At 38.5% G+C, this 9,329-nt stretch overlaps 1 long non-coding RNA gene across 1 annotated transcript; it reads right to left on the bottom strand.

Annotated features, from left to right (window-relative positions):
* Positions 1 to 321: 321 nt before the first annotated feature.
* LOC138569021 (uncharacterized) lies at positions 322 to 1,898 on the bottom strand. Its single transcript, XR_011303061.1, has 3 exons — positions 1,809 to 1,898; positions 1,065 to 1,409; positions 322 to 960 (listed from the first exon to the last, which is right to left on the bottom strand). It is a non-coding gene; the product is annotated as an uncharacterized lncRNA (long non-coding RNA).
* Between the last annotated feature and the right edge of the window lie 7,431 nt (positions 1,899 to 9,329).

The following is a 9,329-nucleotide window of genomic DNA, read 5'->3' as shown; positions in this document are numbered from 1 at the left end:
GTGGCAAATAATTGACTTGTAAGAGGTGATTGCAGCTTTGCCCGGGGTGCTTTTTATTCAGAATTTAATTTCGACAACAGCAAAAATGTGAATTTGGGGTATTTCAATACTTTAATGTATTGTTTTGTGGTTTTTACAATTTATGTGGTTTTATTCAAGCTTGATAAGGCTTTTATTACTGTATTTATCAATAGGCAGGCCTTATTGAGACAGCAAAACAAAAACAGTAATAGGTCGACTACCCCTTCCTTTAGTCCCCGAGTCCCACAAGGTATAATCCACGCCAATCTGGTTCACTTTCAGATAGGTGAAGGCCACAACTTTTAAGGGTCAAAATAACGTAGTCTTTATTTCAGTATATCTTCTGCACAACATAAAAAAGGACAAAAAATGGGTCCTCTAAACCAAAACTCAAAAACAAGTAAAAACATAACTGTGTCAACCACTTACAATCTAATTGGTGTATTTACACCAAACTTTCAAAGTAAATACGAAATAAGAATCAAATCAGCAAAATAGTTGTCTAAAAGATTAAGACAGGGAAGAACAGTTTACAATCCTGTTTTGAAGTACTAGTAACTCTGGGGTTAAGAACCTTGATCGCACTTGCATTTGTTAATGTGGCAATAATCTACGGAGGTTGCTGTTTCGTATTTTATTTGGTACTCATCTGCAGCCTCTCACTCTCACCCGCTGGCAAAAGTACAAGATATATTTAGTGTTGTACATTCAACAACATAACCTTTCCACTTATTAATATATGTAGAGATATAGGAAAAACAGGTAGTAGCAGTTGCCTATTATTAAGTCGACATATGTTTCGGCCATATAAATTCATACAGGTCACCCTCACAGTGCCGTTGGTTTTGTTGGTACAGGCCGTCTTCAGGACAGAACAGCAATTTGTTTAATAACACGTAATTAATACTTTCCCCGGTTCAATATTTCTTGTATTTTGATCTAAAAACATGTAAAAGAAAAGATATTTAAGAAGAGAAGTGTCAATTTTAATATTTAAGTGGTGGCTATGGCATATGTTTATTGATGCCATTCCGTGGACTAACCTGTATGTTACTCAAATTTCTTCAGGACATTTTAGGAAAGGAATCTTGATAAGACAGTAATGGAGAAAGTCAGGCTCCTTAGCGGATGCATAATTCAGAAGGTGTATTCATTCAATGCCTATAAATACATATGCCTTAGTCAATATTGTGCTCGTTTCATTTTCGCGCAAAGCGCTTTATCTTGTTCTAAATACAATGGATGTTTTATCCTCAGACAGTACCTTCTGCGTCTGCGGGAGACTGATATTACTTCATAGGTTACAGTGATGTGTTTACTCAAGACAATCTTGGTCTTGTCGGTACATTGGGGACTTTGCCTCTATTAGGTGCACGTGTCTGCCGTCTCTAGCGAAAGGAGCAAAGGAACAACCCCTGTGTATGTGTTAATTGCTTTGTTTGTGCATTTTTAATATGGTCCAGCGCAATAACGTCTTACTCCTATGGACTCTTACTATATGGCGGCATCAGCCGTTTCAGAGCCTTTTAGCTTGTATTTATATTGGTAAATACAAACGGCAGATTACCCCTCAAGTTATAGGTGGGGGAAGCTTAAAAAAAAGAACGTCAAGTATACAGAGTCCAATTCGGTAAATTACGAGCATGCAAAGCTTCTCGAGCGGCAGGGCAACAGAACGTCAACTATACAGAGCCCAGTTCGGTAAATTACGAGCATGCAAAGCTTCTTGAGCGGCAGGGCAACATTAATGTCTACAACCATCATGCAAAGTTTTTTGCCTGGCTTACCTCACACAATGCGTCTGTATCTTCCTAATAGGTTGGTCGATGTATGTAGCACATCGCCGGCCATTCAGTGCATCTAAGCTTCCGCCTTCTTGTCCGGAGTGAAAGTAAGCAATCACGTGACCCATCGTCACATGTCCGTGTTGTAATTGCTAAGGAACTACAAGACTGCTTGGATATGTAGTGCCTTAATGCCAAAATAGAAGTGCACACTAGATGTTGTAATGCCTTGCAATATTAAGCACGGCAACCGAAATAAGAATCGTATTGAAGCTGGAACTTGTACCCTACCAGAACGTAGTTTGTATTCACTATTCGGCATATTTCGAAATGTTTAAAAAAAATGGCATATTTCAAAAAAGAAAAATGCAGTGCTTGGAGTGGCAGTACTCTATTTCAAGGGAATAGTACAGCAGATGGCTGTGGAACTCTTTCCATATTATGGGCACAGTATCACATGAGCTCTAGCATTGTTTATATGCTGGAAAATAGTAGGCAGGTGTTGTACCATGTTGCGCTGTTTATTATAATATTGTGGACAGGAATAACCACCCTGCCAAGTGACTCAGCAGCTTACTAGTACTTCAAAACAGGATAGTAAACTGTTCTTCCCCTGTCTTTATCTTTTAGACAACTATTTTGTTGATTTGATTCTTATTTCGTATTTACTTTGAAAGTTTGGTGTAAATACACTAATTAGATTGAAAGTGGTTGACACAGTTTTTCAAAAACTATTGCAAGACTGTCACCGTGCTTGATACTAGTATTCCTCGTCTGCAGTTAGTAGCTGTGTTCACAATTCATCATATTGTTTGTTCAAATAATATAGTCCACACATTAAATCCAGCGATGTCTTTATATTCTGGTCATACGATGCAGTAATAATATAGCTGACACGTGTTTCGACCGGTATGGTTGTTCTCAAGGCTATTTACATCCATGTAAAACATATTATGACACATGTGAATACATTATGATAGTCCATTGTAATATAATATATGCATTAGTGTCAATTAAAACCAATAATGATTGGCAACATATGAGAAAATAGTTTATAAAGACATACCACCCAGGTTGATGTGGGTTGGGAGGCGTAAGCATCCATGGCAATTGAAGTAAAGAGTGAGAACAACTAAGATATTCACTTATTTAATATAACATTGTGGTGTTATTCAAGATATGCATGTGCTCAGTGCAGCCATCCACCCCTTCAGAAATGCCCACAGTTTTATCCATTTTGCATCCTATATATTATTTAACTACAATGTGTGTTGTCTGGACCCATATCCATGTTACACCCAAATGTGCACCATAAATACTCTCCAAGGTGATTAAGGGATGCTTACCCTTGTCTTGTGTTCGTTCATCAATATCTATAATTCAAAGTATATCACTGGTAATCAATGAATTGTATTATTAAATATCTGTATGTAGTATTATACTGTGCGCTGTATTCTGACCCACCTCATATTTAGCTTGAACTAGCATCCATGATTTGATACAAATTCTATTGTGTCCATGGAGTTTATGGGGTTGAATCCCTGTAACCTTCAATAAATCCGAAAGCTGCATTCAGTAATGCCTCCAATTATTTAAGCAATAGAACCCGAGCGTCGGGGGCATTACCGTCTCAGGTAATGCCCCGGGGCCCATAGGTAAGGACCCGAGCGAAGCACATTGAACAGTACATTGGGACAGTACATTGAACTCCTTCGAAGACTTTGTGAAATATGCTAATAACAACAAATTTGGCATACAATTCGCAGGACATGCCAGCCCATCACAGATAGATTTCTTGGATCTGCACATATTTATTTTAGACAACCTAATCAATACTACAACTTATCGCAAACCTACTGAAGTACACTCAGTCTTACATGCAGACAGTTGCCATCAGCGGAAAACCATCAACAATATTCCTGGTGGAGAATTTTGCAGAGCTCGCAGGAACTGTAGTCGAGATTCAGACTACAAGTTAGAATGTAAACTGCTTACCCACAGATTTTTGGAAAGGGGATATAGCCCCAAATATATCAATCTAGCAGCCAAAAAATACATGCATACTAAACAAAAGGAATTGGTCAACAAGAGCAACAAAGATAGGTCTCAAACGCAACCTGTAGCTATCATAACACAGTTCACTAAGGATAGTAGTACACTCTATCGTATGGCAGCCAAACACTGCAATATACTTAAATTAGACAAAGATTTGACACCCTTTCTCAATGATAAGCCTAAATTTACCTTTACGCAAGCACCAACTATTAGGAAAAAATTATTTCCCTCCTTTTTGAATATCTCATCGGGAATACATACACAAAGTTGGCTAAAAAGTGATGGGGGATTTTACAAATGTGGGCACTGCAACCAATGCAAATATGTACTGCAGAAATGCAAAATTTTCAAGGATCAGTTTGGTAATGAAATTAACATTGATGACCATATTAATTGCAAAACATGCTATGTTGTTTACTTAATTCAATGTGTTTTTGGTAAGCATTATGTTGGCAGTACTATTAGACAGTTGCGCGTACACATCAAGGAACATTTGTTGAGTTTGAAGAATACAGAACCAAAGACTCCATTGGCCATACATTGGCAAAACCAGCATCAAATGGATAAAGTTGAAGAACTGTGATTTTTGGGCCTAATGAAGGCTAAAAAAGGAAAGACAGGGGGAGATTTAAAACTGATATTACGTAAAATGGAAGCTAAATTAATTTGTCTCCTACGATCAACAGAACATGGACTCAATTAGGACCATGAGATGTATGTTTTTATATAAATGCATGATATTTGCTATCCAAAATGAATCATTGTCTATACATTGTTGACCCTGTGTCCTTTGCAGCCACCCGCCCCTTTTGGCATCCCAGAGTGTCTTTCGGCATCTTACATTAAAATTACCATTTAGATTTGTAACACCTCGCATTCACCATAAACTCTGCAATAATTAGCATCTTTCTTTGACACATAAGAAGAAGCACATTACCATAAGTAAACTGTAAATGCTGATTGCAATTTATTTATCAAGAGACAATACAAGTATTCTAATACTCGTATTCAAGTTGCCCACATTAGGAACTTTCGTGTCCAAATAGCAATCGGCTCACCAGCGAGCACGTATAAAGTGAATAATACTAATGACGTACTGTGTTTACATTGTGACGTCACGCGCATCATTGCGCGTGATGTCATTGTGCAAAACGTCATCGCCATCTTGTTTTGCCGCAATTTGGTCAAATGCGACAAGATAGAACGGGCGTTTCATGTCAAGGACGAGGATCCTGCACTAGGGATTAATCCATCCCTAATAGGTAAGAACAACTGTGAATTTTGGGTTATTCCTATAGTTTAATAATTGGAGGCATTACTGAATGCAGCTTTCTGATTTATTGAAGGTTACAGGGATTCAACCTCATAAACTCTATGGACACAACATAAGTTGTAACAAATCATGGATGCTAGTTCAAGCAAAATATGAGGTGGGTCAGAATACAGCGCACAGTATAATACTACATACAGATATTTAATAATACAATTCATTGATTACTGGTGATATACTTTGAATTATAGATATTGATGAATGAACACAAGACAAGGGTAAGCATCCCTTAATCACCTTGGAGAGTATTTATGGTGCACATTTGGGTGTAACATGGATATGGGTACAGACAACACGCACTGTAGTTAAATAATATATAGGATGCATGATGGATAAAACTGTGGGAATTTCTGAAGGGGTGGATGGCTGCACTGAGCACATGCATATCTTGAATAACACCACAATATTATATTAAATTAGGAAAAGATGCATAGTAAACCTGTGCAAACGATTTTTAGAAATCAGATCTAATTGTGAATATCTTATTTGTTCTCACTCTTTACTTCAATTGCCATGGACGCTTATGCCTCCCAACCCACATCAACCTGGGTGGTATGTCTTTATAAACTATTTTCTCTTTATGTTGCCAATCATCATTGGTTATAATTGACACTAATGCATTTATTATATTACAATGGACTATCATAATGTATTCACATGTGTCATAATATGTTTTACATGGATGTAAATAGCCTTGAGAACGACTATACCAGTCGAAACACGTGTCGGCTATATTATTACTGCACCGTACGACCAGAATATAAAGACATCGCTGGATTTAATGTGTGGACTATATTATTTGAACAAACAATATGATGAATTGTGAACACAGCTACTAACTGCAGATGAGGAATACTAGTATGAAGCGCGGTGACAGTCTTGCAATAGTTTTTGAATCACTTATTGCAGAGAGAATCTCTTGTGGAGGGTTCTCATTTCTGTGAGACTCCTGCAGCTGGATATTTAGCATGAGTAAATCACTTACCAATATAACTTAATAGGTATGGTGAATAGCGCACAGCACCAAGTATCAATCCACTACAAACATTATTCATCTGTTGACACAGTTTTGTTTTTACTTGTTTTTTTAGTTTTGGTTTAGAGGATCCATTTTTTGTCCTTTTTTAAGTTGTGCAGAAGATATACTGAAATTAAAGAATATGTTATTTTAACCCTTAAAAGTTGTGGCCTTCACCTATCTGAAAGTGAATCAGATTGGTGTGGATTATACCTTGTGGCACTCAGCGACTAAAGGAAGGGGTAGTTGACCTATTACTGTTTTTGTTTCGATATCCTATTCTCCCATTCAATAGTGTCAACCCCTGTCACCAAAATACTGGGAGTACCCATTCTATCAATTACTTATTGAGACAGGCCATGAGGCAGGCCCTTTCAGAGACAGTCCCTTTTTGAGACATGCGGTGCATTTTTAAACTAAGCAGCTATGTGCTTTTAATGATGTGTTTGCAAATGTATAGTTTGCTTAGAATGCTCTGTGGGTTTGCATGTCAGCTAAGATAGTGCAAATATGTTGGGTGTGTCGGATTCTATTTCTATGCGTGGAATTTAGGTTCTAGAACTGTTATTGTTTCTGTCGTTTTTACAATTTAAGAGGGTTTATTCAAGCTTGATAAGGCTTTTGATCACTGTATTTATTGATAGGCAGGTCTTTTTGAGACAGGCCATGAGCCACGCCTTTTCTGAGACAGTGCCTTCCTGAGACAGACTATGCATTTTAAACTAACCAACTATGCGTTTTTAGTGACATGTTTGAAAATGTATAGTTTGCTTAGGACACTCTCTGGTTTTGCATGTCGGCTAGTATAGCGCATAGATGTTGGTATCCAGATTCTATTTCCCTGTGTGTGTGTGTGATATCTATGGACAAGGAACTTATATTCTAGAACTGTTCTTGAGATTTGGACTGCAACGCTTTGTAAGAAGTTGAAAATATATAAAGGGTTTTATAAGTGTTTAGTGTTTATAGCGCTGATACACAATGATTCAGACACTTCAATATTAAAGCTTGGAACCCGCAGCCCTTATTTCCATTCCAAACTTTAAATCAAACATTAAATAAACCCTGACTGCACTTTTGGGGTACTTGCTGTTTTGTGATACGATATATTTTCATGCACGTAATGCCTTATCTCAGCTTCACAGCACCAATAAAGTTGGTGAAATATTTTTAGTGTGTAAAATATTCAACACAGTTGTAAGAGTATGTACCAAAGATCACACATGTTGCGCAAAACCTATAGCCAAATCCTTTAGCCAAGATTTATTTTGTACAAACTGTTGGCATGACAGGTTTTAAGGGTGGCAAGTGTCAGGGTGTTATGCAGGGCTTGGTGTGTTTTTTGTGTGTCTATGTGGGTGTGTTAAACCCTAATTGCACTTTTGGAGCACTTCTTGTTTTGTGATGTAACCACCTAGAGACCCAAGCTACTCCTCACTGATGACAGCCAACAAGGCTGGAACATGTCTGGCGATGCTTGTGGTCTCGTGCAAAAGGGATGTGACCTAGCAGTTCGGGCTGGACTGCCCCTTTTGGGGTAGGACCAAGCCTGATTTGCATATGGTTTTTCCCCTTCTGTAATGGCTTGGCAGGCTGAAAAAAGATGGACGGAGGGTTGCCCTGAGCTGCCATCTCATTTTTGTTTTGCTTGTTTTGTGATTTGACGTATTTGCATGCACCCAATGCCTTGTTTTAGTTTCACAACATCGATAATATTTGCAGTGTAAAATATTCATCCGAGTAGTAACAGTATGCACCAAAGATTACACATTTTGCGTAAATGCAATAGCCATGATATATTGGTACAAAGTACTAGAGTTGATGACATTTTTAATGGCTGTGAGTGTCGGGGTACTACATCTTACTTTATATGTTTGGGGATGTGTTATCTATTGATCGACTGTGCTAGTGCATGTTTTAGAATGTGCTGGATTCATTTTGTACTTGCAAGTAGGCGCTACATTATATTTTATTATGCATGCAGAGTGGCACAAAACAGAATGCGTCCATTTTCTGTCTGCAAGGGGAGCGCAGAGTTTTGCCCTACATTTTTACATGTGAAAATTACAATGTGTACTTTAAAAGCACAATTGTGAAGTAGAAATGTTTCAGGTCTTTTTAAAATATGGTTCTAAGTTTTGCAGTGTTTTATCCAATCTGGACAATGCTGCCAATGTGAAGTTGTACCAGCGTATGTGCCAGAGATCAAACATGTTGGGCAAATGTTACACCAACATTTTATTTTGTACAAACTGCTGGTATGACAGTTTGTTTTTTAAGGGGACATGTGCTGAGGTGTTACACCGGGTCTGAGATGTTTGGTGTTGATTGTTCCATGTATTAATGGAGTACTGTTTCTGTGTAAAAGTCGGCCTATCCTGTTTCTATATTTTTCAGTTTTTTTAATAAAAATATCTTCCAACGGCAGGATGACAGAGCTGCAGATTGTGAAAGAAACACCTGTGGCAACCAAAAAGCATCACCCATTGGATTTGTAAAAAAAAATTCAACAATTTCTGGATGATTTGAGGGCCCGGGAATGGTGTTTGGGGAGCTCGACAAACCATCTTGGTCTCTGTGATCTTCCCGCAGTGTGTGTGGCATGTGGCTTAGCGTAACCAACACACGCCGACAGCATGAATCTAGGAACAGCCATGGATGTGTCTGATGGGTTTGCGTGGTCATCGAGGCTAGATTTTCATGGCAAGGATTTGTGGAGTGTGCCATTTGCTGGTTCTCAGGGGGCTTTAAGCCACAAAGGTTAGAGGTTGCGACCGACAATGGAGAATGGCTTTTAGGCTTGTTTGAGGAGCCCCAGTAACAAGTGTCTTGGGAATAGACAGGGTTTCTGGATGCAGCGGTTACCCGGAAGCACAAAGTATATAGGGGGTGATGGCACCCATTGCTTCGTTATTCCCAGGTGTTATACACCAGAGGAGCTGCTGCTAACAAGATATCAATCACGGGGTGTTGCAGGTAGTGGTTCTGACCTGTAGAATTGGCACTACAGAATGTGAAGCATTGTTTTGAGGGCCTAAGGATGGGTTCTCTTTGTTGTTAATCATAAGGGCTGCTGTATTGCCTGGGATCCAATGGATGGAGTTGTTCTTTTTTTGTTTTG

Source organism: Ambystoma mexicanum, chromosome 2q (assembly GCF_040938575.1).
Source record: "Ambystoma mexicanum isolate Mex_15411 chromosome 2q, UKY_AmexF1_1, whole genome shotgun sequence".
In the NCBI taxonomy this organism is placed as follows: Eukaryota; Metazoa; Chordata; class Amphibia; order Caudata; family Ambystomatidae; genus Ambystoma; species Ambystoma mexicanum.
The sequence above is the reverse complement of the archived record's forward strand: the minus strand, read 5'-3'. Positions and strand labels throughout refer to the sequence as shown.